This window comes from Tinamus guttatus, unplaced genomic scaffold (genome assembly GCF_059628265.1).
Source record: "Tinamus guttatus ecotype Peru unplaced genomic scaffold, ASM5962826v1 Tinamus_guttatus_pri_ptg000004l, whole genome shotgun sequence".
Taxonomy (NCBI): Eukaryota; Metazoa; Chordata; class Aves; order Tinamiformes; family Tinamidae; genus Tinamus; species Tinamus guttatus.
The window spans coordinates 2,197,560-2,212,577 of record NW_028288538.1 but is presented as its reverse complement, the minus strand read 5'-3'; the positions used below and the strand labels follow the sequence as shown (position 1 = coordinate 2,212,577).

Here is a 15,018-nt window from a genome sequence, read left to right as displayed (position 1 = left end):
GGCTGTAGCCGCCACTGGCAGATCACCTGCACACCCTGCAAAGGTTTAACAGGCTGATAAAACAGACACATTCACCTCTAATCTAGTACGTCCAGTTAGCAAAGCGGCCGCTTTCTACTCCACAGAAAAATTAATGAGAGCATAGTTGAACTTGTAGCAGTGTAAGTTTATCTATCTAGCAACGTGCACTGCTGTAACACAGTTTCCTCACTAGGTTTGGTATCAAAGTAGTTTAAAAGGACATTAAAGTAGTGTTTCCCCTTGATAACCACAGTAAATTAGCTTATGTGCAAATATATCCTGATGCAACCACACAACTGCAGGATCCCAAAGCTGGCTCAAAATATTTTTCTGTAATATACAGCAGATATAAAAAACACTCCCCTGTTTTTGGGCCAAAACTATAATCATGCCCTTTAAAGAAAGGCTGAAAAGTACCAAATCAGAAAGAGTTACCATATGTGCTAAATATTGAGAGAAGTACTCACAGAAGGGTTTCCCCTAGCACTTATAGGGCAAATTCTTCATTGTCCCAAATACAAGGCAAGTCAGTCAAGCAGTTTGTTGAAAAACTCTTTTTTCCTCCCCCTCCACTTGCAGACACTGGACAGGATTGGTTCTTCCACTCCAATTTTATAGCCAAAATATCATAATATTATATAGGCAAATTTGCTGACGTATCAAAGCTGGACCAGATCCTAATCTCAGCTGTACAGCTCTTATCTCAGAATAACTCTAAGTCCACAAATTTCTTCTGGAAGCTCAAGATATAACCAAAAGTTAAGAGTCTGGCCTGCAATCTTCTTCTGTTTGTATAATATTTGCACAAGAGGAGGAGGTTTCTCTAGGGACTTTCTCCATTTGCACAGATATATTTGTATAGACAGACATATAATTCATACATTTGCTGTTTTTCTACCTTTATTTCAGCAAGTTAAGTAGAAATAATTTGATTAATAAACATTGAATACTAATGATTTTTCCTGCCCCCACCAAAAAACCCCCAAAAATTTGAAGTACGAATTAAATAGTGAGGATATAATTGTATAACTTGCTGTTTACACTCCAGCTTGCCCTGCACTTCCTATTTTTATATCACAATTCCTACTTTTTTCCCCCACCCCCTCCCCACATGATTGCCTTCTTAAATTTCATCCTATCTCAGCCCATACACCAACCCTGTGACCAAGGCTCGAAAGGACACTTCGAAAAGTGAGTAACATGCCATTTAAGAGCAGGAACAAAACTTTCTGAAGCCTTTCATTTCAACTTCTCCACAATTTCCTCTATCATTTCTGAAATCTTTAGGGAACCACCAATGACTATTTCTGCATCATAGATTGCTACCCAAATGACTGCTGCTGATCAAACCCCTCTGCATCACTCCCTCACAGCCTTCACTGGAGGTTTTCAGTTTTACTGTGTAGACTGTGGGGGAACTTTACCAGCACACATACATCAGCAGAGCGTGTCCAGATGAGGTATGGATGAAGCCTGAAATGATGCACAACAAAAAGCATCCGAGGCTTGTTACACAGTATGGCAAAGAGGTGCATTTGTGTAAAGTAATTACTTGGTAAACACTATTTCAAAAAAAGGGATTTTCAGTAGTTGAACCGTGCACAGGCTAAAGGGTGGTGATCCACGCACTGTTTATACATTCTGTTTATTCATCTCCTACCTGTTAGTTACCCTCAATGAGAGCAAAGCAAAGCAGATCTGCTTTAGCTCACAGGGGATTTGCAAGGATTTGCTGTATTTAGTATGGCATAAAATTTGTATCATCATTCATGACCACAGTAGCAAATATTCTTTATACACAGCACAGACACAAGGCCTCAGTTTCTGCATTCTTGTCCAAGACCACCCAGCAAGGCTACGGCAGGAAGAAGGAGGAAGAGCGTGAGTGAGCCCTCTAAATCACATCTCTACCCAATGTTTTGTCAACAACAAAATCTTTCTTCAAAGGTAATAAAGATCTTCAGGGATGGCAGTGGGAGAATATTTGTTTTGAGATAGTCAGCATTAAGAAAAATACACTGAGATTTCAATATATCACAGAGAAGCCCAATTGAGACACTTGGAGAATGAAACTGGAAATACACAATGCACATTACAAAACATGATGCAATTTAAAGATTTTTTTAAAAAAATCCAAATCACTTCTATTTTTTTCCCCTCCATTTAAGAAATGCTATAGTTCTTTACAGAACAATTCAGAACATCTTAAACCCACAGGTCAGAATGTGTCGAGATCTGGGCTACTAAAACTATCTTTGTCAGACAGCAAGATACTTGGAAATCACCACCACTAACTAAAACATTTGAACAAGGTTACATCAAGTCCTTTTTGTTAAATCTAACATAAGTTGTGCAACATGTCGGCCTCAAACTTTTTGCTCATGCCAACAATGTATTTAAAAACTAAGGTCAGAGTTGGGGAAAGGACAACGAATTAAAAGACTTTCTGGAAGACTTCATTTCAGTGGTTATTTATGATTCAGAATGAGTTTTGACTAATTGTAGTAGTTGTTTTTCACAGAGCACTGCTCTAACTCGAACCATGACTGCAACTGTTTCTACAGCCACTTTTAAAAAAAGCATTTTAATCCCCTAGGACTTGCAAACTAATTCCAGTTCAATTGCTAAGTGCAAAGGAAATGGAAAAGGAACACTGAGTATTTAAGTGACACTGCAAACTTCTTTTTCCAGTTTTAAAGCCTCAAGATGAACAAATGCCATTATCATTGTTCAGCTTGGTCTAGATACTGTCTTCCCCGCTGAAGATTCACAGGATAGGTTTGTTGTCACACGCTCCAGCAGGAATTTACCCCAAGATGAATATATCCCTCAATGCAAAATCCTGTAGATTAGGAATTTCCAAACCTGCTTCTGAACAGTGGTACCCCCCAATTCATGGGTTGAATGACAGAAAGCAGGAGTGTTAAGTATCTTTCTGACCTGACTTTTCTCTTCTGCGTGGTTAACAAGAGCATCATCGGGGCTCTACCTTCTACCTCACCACCTTCCCTTTCACATGAGTATCTTAAATACACCCTGGTTATTCACATAATTCGTAAAGCTTGCACCCCATTCTCTGTGCTCATGTCAGCCCTATAGTACAGGCTAGGCTCTGTCAAATTAATATTCATGCCTGTGCTAATTAATAGTTAACTCTGGCTATATAACTACAAAATTGCTAATAGTGCCATTGACACATACAGAAGCCCCCTTCATTTCCACAGTGTCATATCCCGTTAAAGAACAAGGAGCTCACACAAATGCAAATCTGCAACCACACTGCTATTGCAAGTATGAAAACTCAAGTGTATAAATATCCTTACTATTGGGAAAAACACTTCTAAATCACTCTTTTTTCAAAATAAAATAAAACAGTTGTACCACCTTTTACTTACTATTTGCAGAACAAGATCTTACCTTCTACAACAATTTCGGGAAACTTCACTATTTAAAACAGACTTTGGGGTAAAATATACTCCAAAGGAGAAGAAACTGTTCATTAACTTGAGGCACGTGCCTCATCCAACCAGAGCCTAATGTTTTTTAACATAAGTAAAATACTGAGCTTGGTAAAAGCTCCCAAGGCTGTGGAGGAAAAATAATTTTCTTTCTTTCTCTACCTTGTCCCACAGAGCTTATTCCTTTCCCCTTGTATTTTTTATAATTAAGCAACTCAGTGCAAGTTATGACAACCTCCAAGAAATCGAGTTGCATTTACCAGAGATGCACTTCCATTTTAAAGAGCATTTTAAACACGACCGCACCCTCCCCAATCCTCTACAACAGGATCAAATTTCACCAATACTCCAAACAGAAACAAATAAATAAATAAAGGAGGAAGGGGGAGACTCTCAAACAGCAAGACTCGCGCGCTTGACACACAAACCAGAAATAACCCATTTTACTCCCCCTCGCCTTCCTTGGCTAGGCTCACCCAATTCGTTTTTCTTTTTTTTTTTTTTTTTTTTTTTTTTTCCCTAAACCACCGCAGACACTTGCCAAGATTAAACATTTGTGCTTAATCATTCAGAAAGTTAAAGATTAGGTACCGTAATACAACACTTAAAAAAAAAAGGGGGGGGGGGGGCAGAAATCTCTAGTCGAGCAACAGCTCAGAAAAAATATAGTGAAATGGAGTAAAAGCTGCCCAGAACACTCGGTTAAGCCGCAGAACAAGCTCCGTTTCCACCGGTGTCATCCCCCAAAGCGGCGCATTCCGCATTTTTAATTCCGCAGCTCGCGGCGACCCCAGACCCGCGGCCAGGGCCGCGAGACCCTCCCCGTGCCCGGCCGTCCCCTGCGCTGCGCAGGGACGGAGAGGAAAATAAAAATATCGAGGCAGCCTCGCGCCGGCTCCGAGGCCGAGTCGCGACACGCGACAGGCGGGGCGCGCTTTGGGGGGAAAAGGCCGCGTTTCGGGGGCGCCCAAGGGGGAACATGGCCGGGCCCCGCGCGCCGCGGGGGTGCACGGGGGGAGCGGGCAGAAAGTTTGTGCCCTGTCGGCGCCGCCGCGACGGAAAGTTACCGCTTCCCCGCGCGGGCAGGAGGCGGCCAGGGCCGCCCGCCCGCCGGCCTCGCCTCCCCTCCGCCCCGAGGAGGGCGGCGAGGGCAGGCGGGAGCCCCTCGGTCGCTGCCCGCGCTGGCGATCGCGCCCATGTCGCGATAGCCGCTTGCAGCGAGCCCCCCCCCCCCCCGCCACGGCGCGCGCGCGGCCGCCCACGCGGCGCTCACCTGAGGCGGGGGCCGCGCTCCCCGCGGCGCGGCCGCCTCCTACGCCCGCGGCCGCGGAGCCGGAGGGCGGCGGGGCGGAAAGGCGGGCAGGGGGGAGCGCCCTGGCTCTCCGGCGCCCTTATCGCATCGGCGCCGCGCACCGCGGCCGCCTCCCCGCCGCGTGTGGGCGGCTCAGGCGGGATCCCCCCTCCCCTGCGCGCCGCCTCCCGCCGCCGCCATCTTGCGCGCCCGCGGGAGGCGCCTCGTGAGGCGCCGCGGGGAGAGGCGGCCGCTCGCGGCCCTCATGGAGCGAGGGGGATCATCCGCCCAAGGAGCCCCTCATGGCGGCTGCTCCCGGACCGTGCGGGGGGACAGCACCGCCGACACCCGCTCCCTCCGGCATTACAGTGCAAAACACGCCTGAACCCTCCGTCTGATGCTTCCTCCCTTCACCATCCCACAGCTCCTCCACCGTGTTTAATTTACCCCGAATTGCACCCCCGGCCCGAATGCAGCTTCCCCCTCCAGTCCTTTCCCTCACCTGCGATGCCAGCAGGCGCCTAGGACGGTGGCAGCGAGGGATGGGAGCGTGTGGGGGACATCTTCCTGCAGGATGGAGGTGCCCTGCACCAGGCGGTTGCCTTAAAGGCCGTAAAAGAACCAGCAACAGAAATAACCCGCTGTCATGGGATGATGGCACAAAAATACCGCCTCCCTGGCGTTTTGTTTGCATACTCTAATCCATTTTATTTTATTTTATTTTATTTTATTTTATTTTATTTTATTTTATTTTATTTTATTTTATTTTATTTTATTTTATTTTACCAGCACTTTAAAGTCCTGATTAGGGATAGGTCCAACCTGTGGCACTTGGGCTTCAAGTTTAAGCTTCCCTCAGTTGGAATATTTGGAGCTGGGGTCTGGATGTGGCTCACTAAGAAGAGAGAAAACTTGTGTAATTGGTTCTGAATGGGGGTTGTAAATGCTTTTTAGCTGTGCTCGCAGCTACTGCATGAGTTTACTGTAGCCCTTTTGACGACACCATTGCATGGGGGCATGTCCAAGATGAAAGTGAAAAATATTGCCAAAAAAGCCCCTCCTTCCTCCTTTTTTTTTAAATTAATAAAGCTGTTTCTGGCAGAGGGCCCATGCACAAGCCCGTGCACGTCGGCAGCCTCACGCTGCCGGGCTTGGGGCTCGCGAGCGGAGGCTGCGCCTCCGTTCCCGGCAGACAGCTCAGAATAGAGCAAGAGTTGACCCGTTCCTCCGTGTTTCTGCATAAGATGAATTTCCAGCCACACCCAGAAAGACATTTTATGTCTCAACCGATAAACCCTGGAATAAGCAGAGATGAGGAACCAGTAGCTCAATGTTTTGCAGCAAGCTGGTCTCCAGTCTGCAGTGTGTCCTTACGCTATGTAGTGACTTAGTAGACTTCTTTCCTCCTAAATTCCACTGTAGTTTCTATTCTAACAGTAGAAATGTTTCTCAAAGAAATAAACAAATGCATTTTGTGGCCAGCGTTACTAATTTTGATTTTAAACTCCATCTATTTTGTGTTGTCTGCCATTGTTTTTGCTGTAGAGGTAGTTTTTTAGGTTTTCAGTGTTAACACCCAAGATGCTGCTGAGGGTATAGTTTTAGCCGTCAGTAAACTGAGGCAAAATCATGTATTGTTTTATGAACAGTTCATCCTTTTGTATTTAGATCCCTCATCATTAGAATATTCTTGACTATTTCTAGTGGAAACTTCAGCTTTACAGAAAAATCATTCTTAAACATCCTATGGCCCTTTTCATACTTTGAGCTGCACACAGCAGGTAAAACACTGCTTTTCTGCCCTATCTTCCAGTTTTGCATCTCCCCCTCTGTCTCACCCTACTCCATCAAGCCTCTTTTGCTCCTTCTTGGTGACCTACCTGTTGCTGGCCCTGTGCTTTTATCTGGAGCACAGCTTAGTCCTCGAGTCCCTGCTAGCTCGCTTAATTGCAGTGCTCCGTTTCGTTATTAGCTTGTCATCGCCTCCATCAAGTCACCTTTCCTCACGTCCAGCCTGAAAGCTTTCCTGTATAGCTTGTCATCGATTTTCCACATTAAGACTTGTCTAATGGCATGTGTGAAAGGGTCTGTGAGGGACAATGAATATGGTATTTGTTTCTGAATAAAGCATCAGCAGTGAATAGTGTTACTGTACAGAGACAGATGCACTACGGCTCCTTGCACAGCAGCTCACCTACGTGTCAGCGAGCAAAGCTTGGCCCTCCATGGGGACACGAGGGATCTCCGGACTGTTTGCATGGCTCTGGGGGCTGCCCCAAAGTTCATTAAGTCAGTAGGGGTCTTCCCATTAATTCCCATGAGTGTCAGATCAAATTCTTACTGCGCAGAGCAAGTTAATGAGACAAGTCCACAACTGCATGTGCTTGTGGTGTTCTGCCACCCAAGTACGGGGTGGAGAACCACTGCTCCGATTTAGCCTTCCCAAGAGGGCAGCTAGGGAGACTCACAGGGTTTCTATGGACTGGCAACCACAGAACCATTTTTTTTTCCATGTTGCAAACCGAAATTTCTAGTTTGTGGTCCTAGTCATTTTCAAAGCACTGTTTAGTTTATTTTAAGCGCCGTTTATGCGTGGGTACGTTGAAGCAAGGCAGAGGATAAGTGGCAGATGGTCAGCGGCAGAGCCAGGAATAGCTCTAGAACTTCCTTGTCCCAGGACGCAGATTTTACAGATTTTGTCCCAGGACTGTGAGATTTGGCTGCTTATAATTCATGAGGTTTCATCAGTGATCAAAAACACAAACCAAAACAAAAATAAATTACCATTCCCAGTATTTCCTGGCAGAAACTGGCTTCTATAGACGAAACTATTTCAATTTCTTAAGTGAGCAGTTTGGGGCTTAATTTGTCCATCTTACCAATTTGATTCCTTTTTATCTCACTTGGCTGTACTGTGTGCACTATTCATTTATGTTTATATGAGGGGAGAAGGAAGCTCTAAAAGCACCTAACAACACCTTTCAGAGAGACATGACATATCTGTAACCTCGGTAAAAAATAACTGTAAAGATGGGGGGGTAGGATAATTATAAACCATGTAAGTCACAAAACAACACATTGCATTGCAGAGGATGAATTGCCTTACTCTCTCCAGTAACCCACTTTACAATATAATAATGGATCTACATCTTGAGGGTTATGCAATGAAATGGAGGCTTTGGCAAGCTAGAATCGCACTGAAAACTAAGCAGCATTTTCCTGATTTTTCTTTTAAATATATGCGTATTTTAAAATCTGGAATTTATCCCTTATGACATAAAGAGACTGGCCCTGCTTGGAATGATGACATTCTAGGGCGGATTACAAAATAAACTGTCTGAGGATTATGATGCAGCAGTACAGTGGTGCAGGTACCTTTCCTTATGCTGCTTCAAGTTTTTCTGAAAACCTTTTGCACTCCAGGGAAACTACTGTTTATAAATTATAAAAGAGGCAATGGAATATCATGCATATAAAAAAGAAGAAGTGTAACAACTTCCTCTAGATAGAGAACTTAGTGAAGCTGCTAAAAATATGGGAAAATGAGGTGAACACGGGGCCTCATCCAAGGCGGCCACTGAACTTGGTGGAAGCACTGCAGGGAGTTTCATTAGGCACCAGTCACATGTGCCATGAACTACAACTCACAACACGCAAATAAAGAATTTTATTGTACATGAGCAAGGATGAAGTCTAACTCCATTATCTAGGCGTTCCACAAATGTATTTGCACTTAAGTAAAATAAGCAGATTTTTCTCCATCAGGTAGACTTTCTTGGCAAGGATTTGTTGCCAATATTTATACAGGAGTTTATAGTCTCAAAAGTACAGAAATGCTGGAAAACAAAAAGGAAAGGAAATGTGCCCAAAGAGGATATCCAAATGTTTCCAAGTCTTTTCTATAAATAAAAATCTGATGGAAATTCATTATCATTCCACTTTTCAGTGCCGATTTGTTCCTCGGGATTTCAGTGTGCATCTGAGCATTTAAATCACAATTTTTTTCTCAGCAAGGGCTAAAACTCTTCATGGGGTATTGCAGCACTGCAGCAACTATCAAATACCAAGTAATGGAGATGTACTGATGGGGTTTCGGTATTAATTGGTGGGAAAACAATTGCCATTGTGCTTTGCTTCGTTGCTGGGAGTAGGGGTGTTAAGCAGGCAACACCATACTCTTCTTTTGCTAGCAGGCAAATAAATACGTGCAGCCAGAGCGTACCTTTGGAAAGGCTCTTCCTGTAGACACTGCAGGCTCTGAAACAAATGATTGCAGCAGATTTTTAGAAGGGGAACAACAGAAGAGATGCTTGAAGAGGGTCCGAGCCCTTATGCACCTACCAAAGAAAAACCTGTTGTCTGGTCCAGTGATAACCTGTTCACAGTGTTGCTGTCATTGGTAAAGCAAGGGAACAGAAGCAGCTCTTCGTGGAGTAATATCAGGAAGGAAATTATACATGCAGATTCCCCAGCAAAAAATAACAGCCTCAGGGTGTAAATGTACACACTGATATTGCTGTTCTATTGCTATTTTCAGCAGTCCTGTAACTTTAGGGGTGAGAGTGAGGACTTCACTGCTGCTCGTGTGTGCTACAGGCTCCTTGAAAGCTCAGAATTGTGCATCTGGAGGTGATTCCACATCTAGCAGGCTTTGGCCTGACTCAGTCCAACTCATCATCCACACACGTACCAAGTGGTATTGTGGTGCTGCGGGCACTTTCTCTCGAATCAGATGTAAACCCCTTTTGGTCACTAATGAACTCATTCCCTGTTTTTTGCGCTCACATTTATCCTCAAATTATGGCTGCACCATGTAACTGTATTTCACATATCTGATCATTCCATGCAATTTTCTCTGGCAAAGATACTTGCCTGAGGCTCTAAACTCCTGTGTAGTCCTGCTATTGAAAGTTCTCATATTTTCTTCTGGAGATTAGTACATATCATGGGTTAACTGAAGTGTATCTATCAGTTAACTCCTCAGGAGTATTATAAGTCTTAATTAATTGTAGAACATCACTGAGATCCTCAAGAGAAGCAGCTATAGAAGTGGCAAGTATTGTAATTAATTTAACATATCTCATTTTTGAGTAATGGGCTAATAATTTGGTATACTCAGGCTGAGATTCTCCAAGTAGAACTAATTCATTTGCTTAGACAAAAACATTCTAAAACCTGCTTTTCCATTTACTACTACCACTATATGATTCATTTTGATTTTCATTATCCTTTGATGCAGACACGTAACATTTTTCCTTAATTAATGAAACATTGGTCAGTGTGTGTTAGTGATGTTAAAGCAGGAAAAAATGTCAAAATAACCAAATTCATAAGTTCAAAGACAATTTACATCACCACTTGCCTTCAATTTATTAAATATTTAAACCATAAAACCTGTAATAAACATTATAGAATCACTTCCACATTTATCATATAAGGTACCTCATTTACATAAGTTGCCATTATCTAGAAATAAAATGGATAATTTAAGCTCTGAAGACTGACAAATCAGTTTGAGAGTTGCCAAGATGCACCAGCAAGTTTTGCTCGACTCCCTGTTTGAAACTGTTCTGAGATGAAGAATTCTGTTCCCAAACAAGCTCAAACAAGACACCTCTCTGGAACTACAAGCAGTGCTCAATCCAAATGACATCACTGAACAGAACAGTTATTTTGTATGGTGAGAAAACATTGGGTCACTCTTCTAATTGTCATGGAGGGTTTCCAAGAAATTGCATCTGACACATCTGTCCTGAAAAATCTGACCCAAATTGCAGCTCATCTTCTCACAACATAACTCTTCTGCTTTTCTGAAACCATAGGAAAGGATTTCAAAATATTTTTAATATCTTTCACCTGCTCAGATTGCACTCTTAAGTCAGAGTTGTGCCTATATGTCTTCATTCAGCATAAGATACTTCTTTAAACTGTAAACCTGGTAGGGTAAGGAGATAAGCCAGTCTCCTCTATTCGGACAATTTTCCTACTAATTCCTAAGGAATGGGGGTTGGCTCAAGTACTGAGTCATAAGAATTTAATCTCCAAATAGATATTTTTAGTATCCGCTATTTTTCTTGGGTACTTTTAAAATCAGTGTCCAACTCCTCTCTTAATTATCTGAAATTCTTTTTGTCTGTGACTGCTTTGGAATGTTCCCTTATTATCCTATTGCACCTACTGGCTTTATTATATCAGTCCATCCGTATATTATATTAATCCCTAATGATACTGCTCTGTCTATTTGGTGAGGAAACCTGGTGCTTAGCTAAAATGTGAGCAACTGCTGAGAAACAGGAGACAAAACAGAGTAAAATCTCAAAATCTCACTGGTGAGGCGCCATGCATATGGGTTGAAGCAAAGGTGCTGCCCTTTCCTGAGCCCTCGGAGGATTTGGGGCAGTTTACCCCAAAGAGTCCCTGTCCTGCACCTCTTGCCAGCTGAACTCCCTGGACTCTTTATGTTTGTACTGCTTTGCCATAATAGCTCTGCTGAGTCCAACATGAACATTTGGAGGGTATAAACAATTTCTTAGCAACTGGTCCACAACCTGGAGTGGACAGAGGAGATGAGAGTGAGCACAAATCAAAACACATTGAGAATATAAGACAAAACCTGTTTGTTTAATCCAAGCTGCCCCAAAGCATCCCAAGCATCTGCTCCATCCCACTTATGTCCTGACAGCAACCTGCTACCAGCAGAAAAGAGAGTGAAGGACCATATCCAATATGTACCCCTCCTACCTGGGGACACTGGATTAATTAGACACTGCTTGATCACTCCTTGAAACAAAAAGTGTGGCCAATATTGATGTAAGAGAAGTAATTCCTTTAATCAAGCTTGAATTTGATTCAAAAAGGCAGCACAAAGCTGTTTTGATATACAGCAAATTCTTTAAATCACCGTCTGACTTGTAATACAAAAATGAATACTTCTAGTGTAAATAATGTGCTTGGAGGAAATGTCCTTGGCAAGTCAATTTGTTCCATGCTGCTGATGGTTCCTGTTAGGGACAGGGATTTTTTTTCAAGGAGGAAACAATAGAAAACAGATGCAAAAGCGTTTACCAGAAGGCCAGGGAATGGCAGCTTTTCCAACATGTTAATTTAAAAGAGAATAAATTATTAAACTGAATTAATTTTTATTACAATGAAGCCTTGTTAAGGCATCTCTTCTATCCTGCTTCCTGCTAGGCTATCCCTTACAGCCTAAAGCTAAATACTGATCTATAGTATCTACAGAACTGAAGCTAAAGATTTGCTTGTCTAGTACATAGGTTACTCCTTGAATATCTTGGTTACCCCCTGCTAGGAACTCGCCCCAGGAATTGTGCTCACCTCCTCACATTCCCATACTCAGCTCTGAGCTCAGGCAAGCTTACGCCTTTTTTTCCACCTCCTTCTTTCAGCTTTGTGCCTTTTGCAGTGTATTCGCAGATGCTTCAGGCAACTTTCAGCAGTACATACATCAAATATGCCTTTTTTTTTTCTTTCTGCAAATCTTTCCTCCTCTTAAAGCCCCTCATCTCTTCATCTTCAACAATTTTGCTGTCTTCTTGTTTCGTGCATTGCCTTGACCGTATTTATCTTGGCCTTAGGGAAAGGAAAGTGACTTAGCTTGTGGCCTGCAGGTTTCATGTGGAAGGTGAGAGTCTCAGAGGAATTTATAGGCCTCCTTTCCCTGGAATCAACGCTGCTGGAGTGACTGTTTCCTTCAAGGATGTGGGCCTTAGTTCTTATGATCATCACCTGTAGTAGGACCACTGTGCCTGGTATTTGCATTTTTCACGTCAATTCCGCATTTGTAAATACCATAGATTTATGGTGCTATCAACATTTTAAATGCGGCAATAATAGTTACCCATGTATCTGCTCTGAGCGTAGGTGCACAGAGCCTGCTGGGAGGGGAGGCAATGCGAGAGCTGCAAAACAGGCGCAGCGGTGCCCCTTTTTTGTGATAATATTATGTGAACCTTTGCAGACACTAGTGGAGCAACTGCTGCCCTGAAACCCTTCATTTCCCTTACGGCCATATATAACCATGTCTAGCAGACTGTCATTTTTGGTCTACAGTATCAACCCTGTCTACAGGGCCAGAGGAACCATTCCAAAACTATCCTTTTTTGCTGTTGTTGTTACTGTTGAAACCTCAAAACAAAAGACAGCTGTGCTAAGATTTACTTGCAGTATAATTTTTCATTTGTGCTTCATAGAGGAAAAACCTCTGTCTTTTAAGCAATAATCCTATTGCCCAGGATCTTGCCTCTAATGGGAATGCATGTCAATCTAAATGCATCAGTGTAGAAGTCAGTCGACTAGTCAATAGTCAAACTAGCTCAGAGTGCTAGTAACATTCTGTTTTAAATTGCATATACTCAGATTAAAGTTATAATTTACAGTAGTTAATAAGTAAACACAAAAAGGAATTAAACCAGCCAGGGTGTACCTATATTACTTGGTGTAACTAAAATTTGATTGTTTTTAAACTTGGTAGTTAAATGTTTTCTTATGTAGCGTATTCAAGGCCTTAGGAGAATACACTGGGCTTAGACATACTGCTCCTTACTTCTTGGTGTGCTAGAAACAACATGCAGAACACGGACACAAAAACCGTTGCCCTCATTCTGCCCGTAACGCAAAGGGAGGTGGCTGAAGGAAATGAAAAATTTCACCACAGAAATGTGTCTCAGCAGATGCTAATTCACATTTTTACCTCCAGACTGCAAACAACACCAGTCGACTCATCTAACTACTGCTCAGTTGGTGTAAGGTAAATGCATCACACTGACTCCTCTCAACGTCTGTCCTGGTTGAAAGGGCAGGTCAGATTGAAAGGGCTCTACCGAAGGGCCAATGAACAACATTAATGATATTAAAATTATTCTGCATAGAGCTGTAGTAATGGCCTGTTTCTTAAATTATTTTATACACTGTCATTTTCATGTCGGGAGAGGGGAATGACTAATGCACATACTGAAAAATTCGAGTGATTTCTTAGAAAGAATAATATTTCGCTTGATCATTCATAACCAAATACGTAAAACACCACTCACTGCCCCGCTCTTGCGCAGCTCCTATTAGATCTCCATAGTTACATTTGGCATAACAAGCACAAAAAAGAAGTGTCTTTGCAGGGCTGATAAGCAGACAGGAAGTAAGCGAACATCTGCTACAGCTTTAGATGGTTTTGCCTTCAGCGACTGCTGAAAAACTTCAGGCTCTGCATTCCTCGTGCTTCTGGCTTGGCCTTTGACACTTGCAGCTGTTGAACAGAAGATGTAAAATGTTATACCTAAAGAAAAGGAGGTGTGCTATTTGCTGAAGGAGTACTGGGCTATTTAATGCATTTTTTTCTTTCCTTTTTATGATAGCTAGAAACACAGGATACCAAACAGTGCAGCTGGAGTTATCTCCTGAAGGCCAACCACTTCCTATTTTACAACTACTTCTTTTCCTAATGCTATGTTTTCCTTTCCAAAACTGCTTTGTTTTATTTTGTTTGTTCTGTTCTGTTTTGGACACCAAAAACAATTGCACCATATACCAAAGAGCAATTACAGTTGCTGTAAGGAAACCATGTGTTTCCCTCAGCCCGGGCTGGGGTTTCCAGCCCAGGGAATCTGCCTCGTTGGGGCGTAACAGCTTTTCTATAGCATGTGCAGCCAGGGAACAGTGTCACACGAGCAAATATCAATCACCTTCCAGCAAACTAGTGCTTTGTTTAAAGAAAGAGCTGTTGAACCTGATGTTTGCAAAATGAACTTGGCCCCTACAGTGCAGAATCTCTGCTTGTGCACATGGAGGAAAACTCAGCTCCAGGCCACTCGGCAGTTCTCTCCCTACATCATCCTCTTGTTCGTATGGAAAACTACTGACAGAGAACAAGCGACAGCAGAGAACAAGCGACAGCAATCTGTCCTCTTAGAGGACTGAGGGCCGCGTACTGTAAATGCATCTTCACACACTTCCTCTAAGACTGTAACTTTCCCTAGGAAATTACAACAGTTGTGGTGAAATCGTGTTTATCCATATATGGCAGGTCTTCTGGGTCCGACACAAGGAAATGAGAATGGGTTTCAGTGTGGGAGAGACGAGGATGCTACTCCAGAGTTGTATAAGTGCAGCTGAGGGGAGAAATTTGCCCAGAAATTCAGTGTTATTCTGTGCTTTGCAGCCCCATGCAGTTTTTTGCATGTTCTGTTCTTAACCTGCAGATGGATACTACTTTGCCAAAAAACAAATGAAATGCAA

The 15,018-nt window shown here is 42.9% G+C and overlaps 1 protein-coding gene across 1 annotated transcript in view; it reads right to left on the bottom strand.

The window, feature by feature from the left end:
* The window catches only part of DENND4A (DENN domain containing 4A), a 41,891-nt gene extending 37,111 nt beyond the window's left edge, over positions 1-4,780 (bottom strand). Inside the window, 1 exon segment of the mRNA XM_088535505.1 lies at positions 4,753-4,780. The gene's annotated coding sequence lies outside the window, so the exon portion shown is untranslated.
* Positions 4,781-15,018: the final 10,238 nt, after the last annotated feature.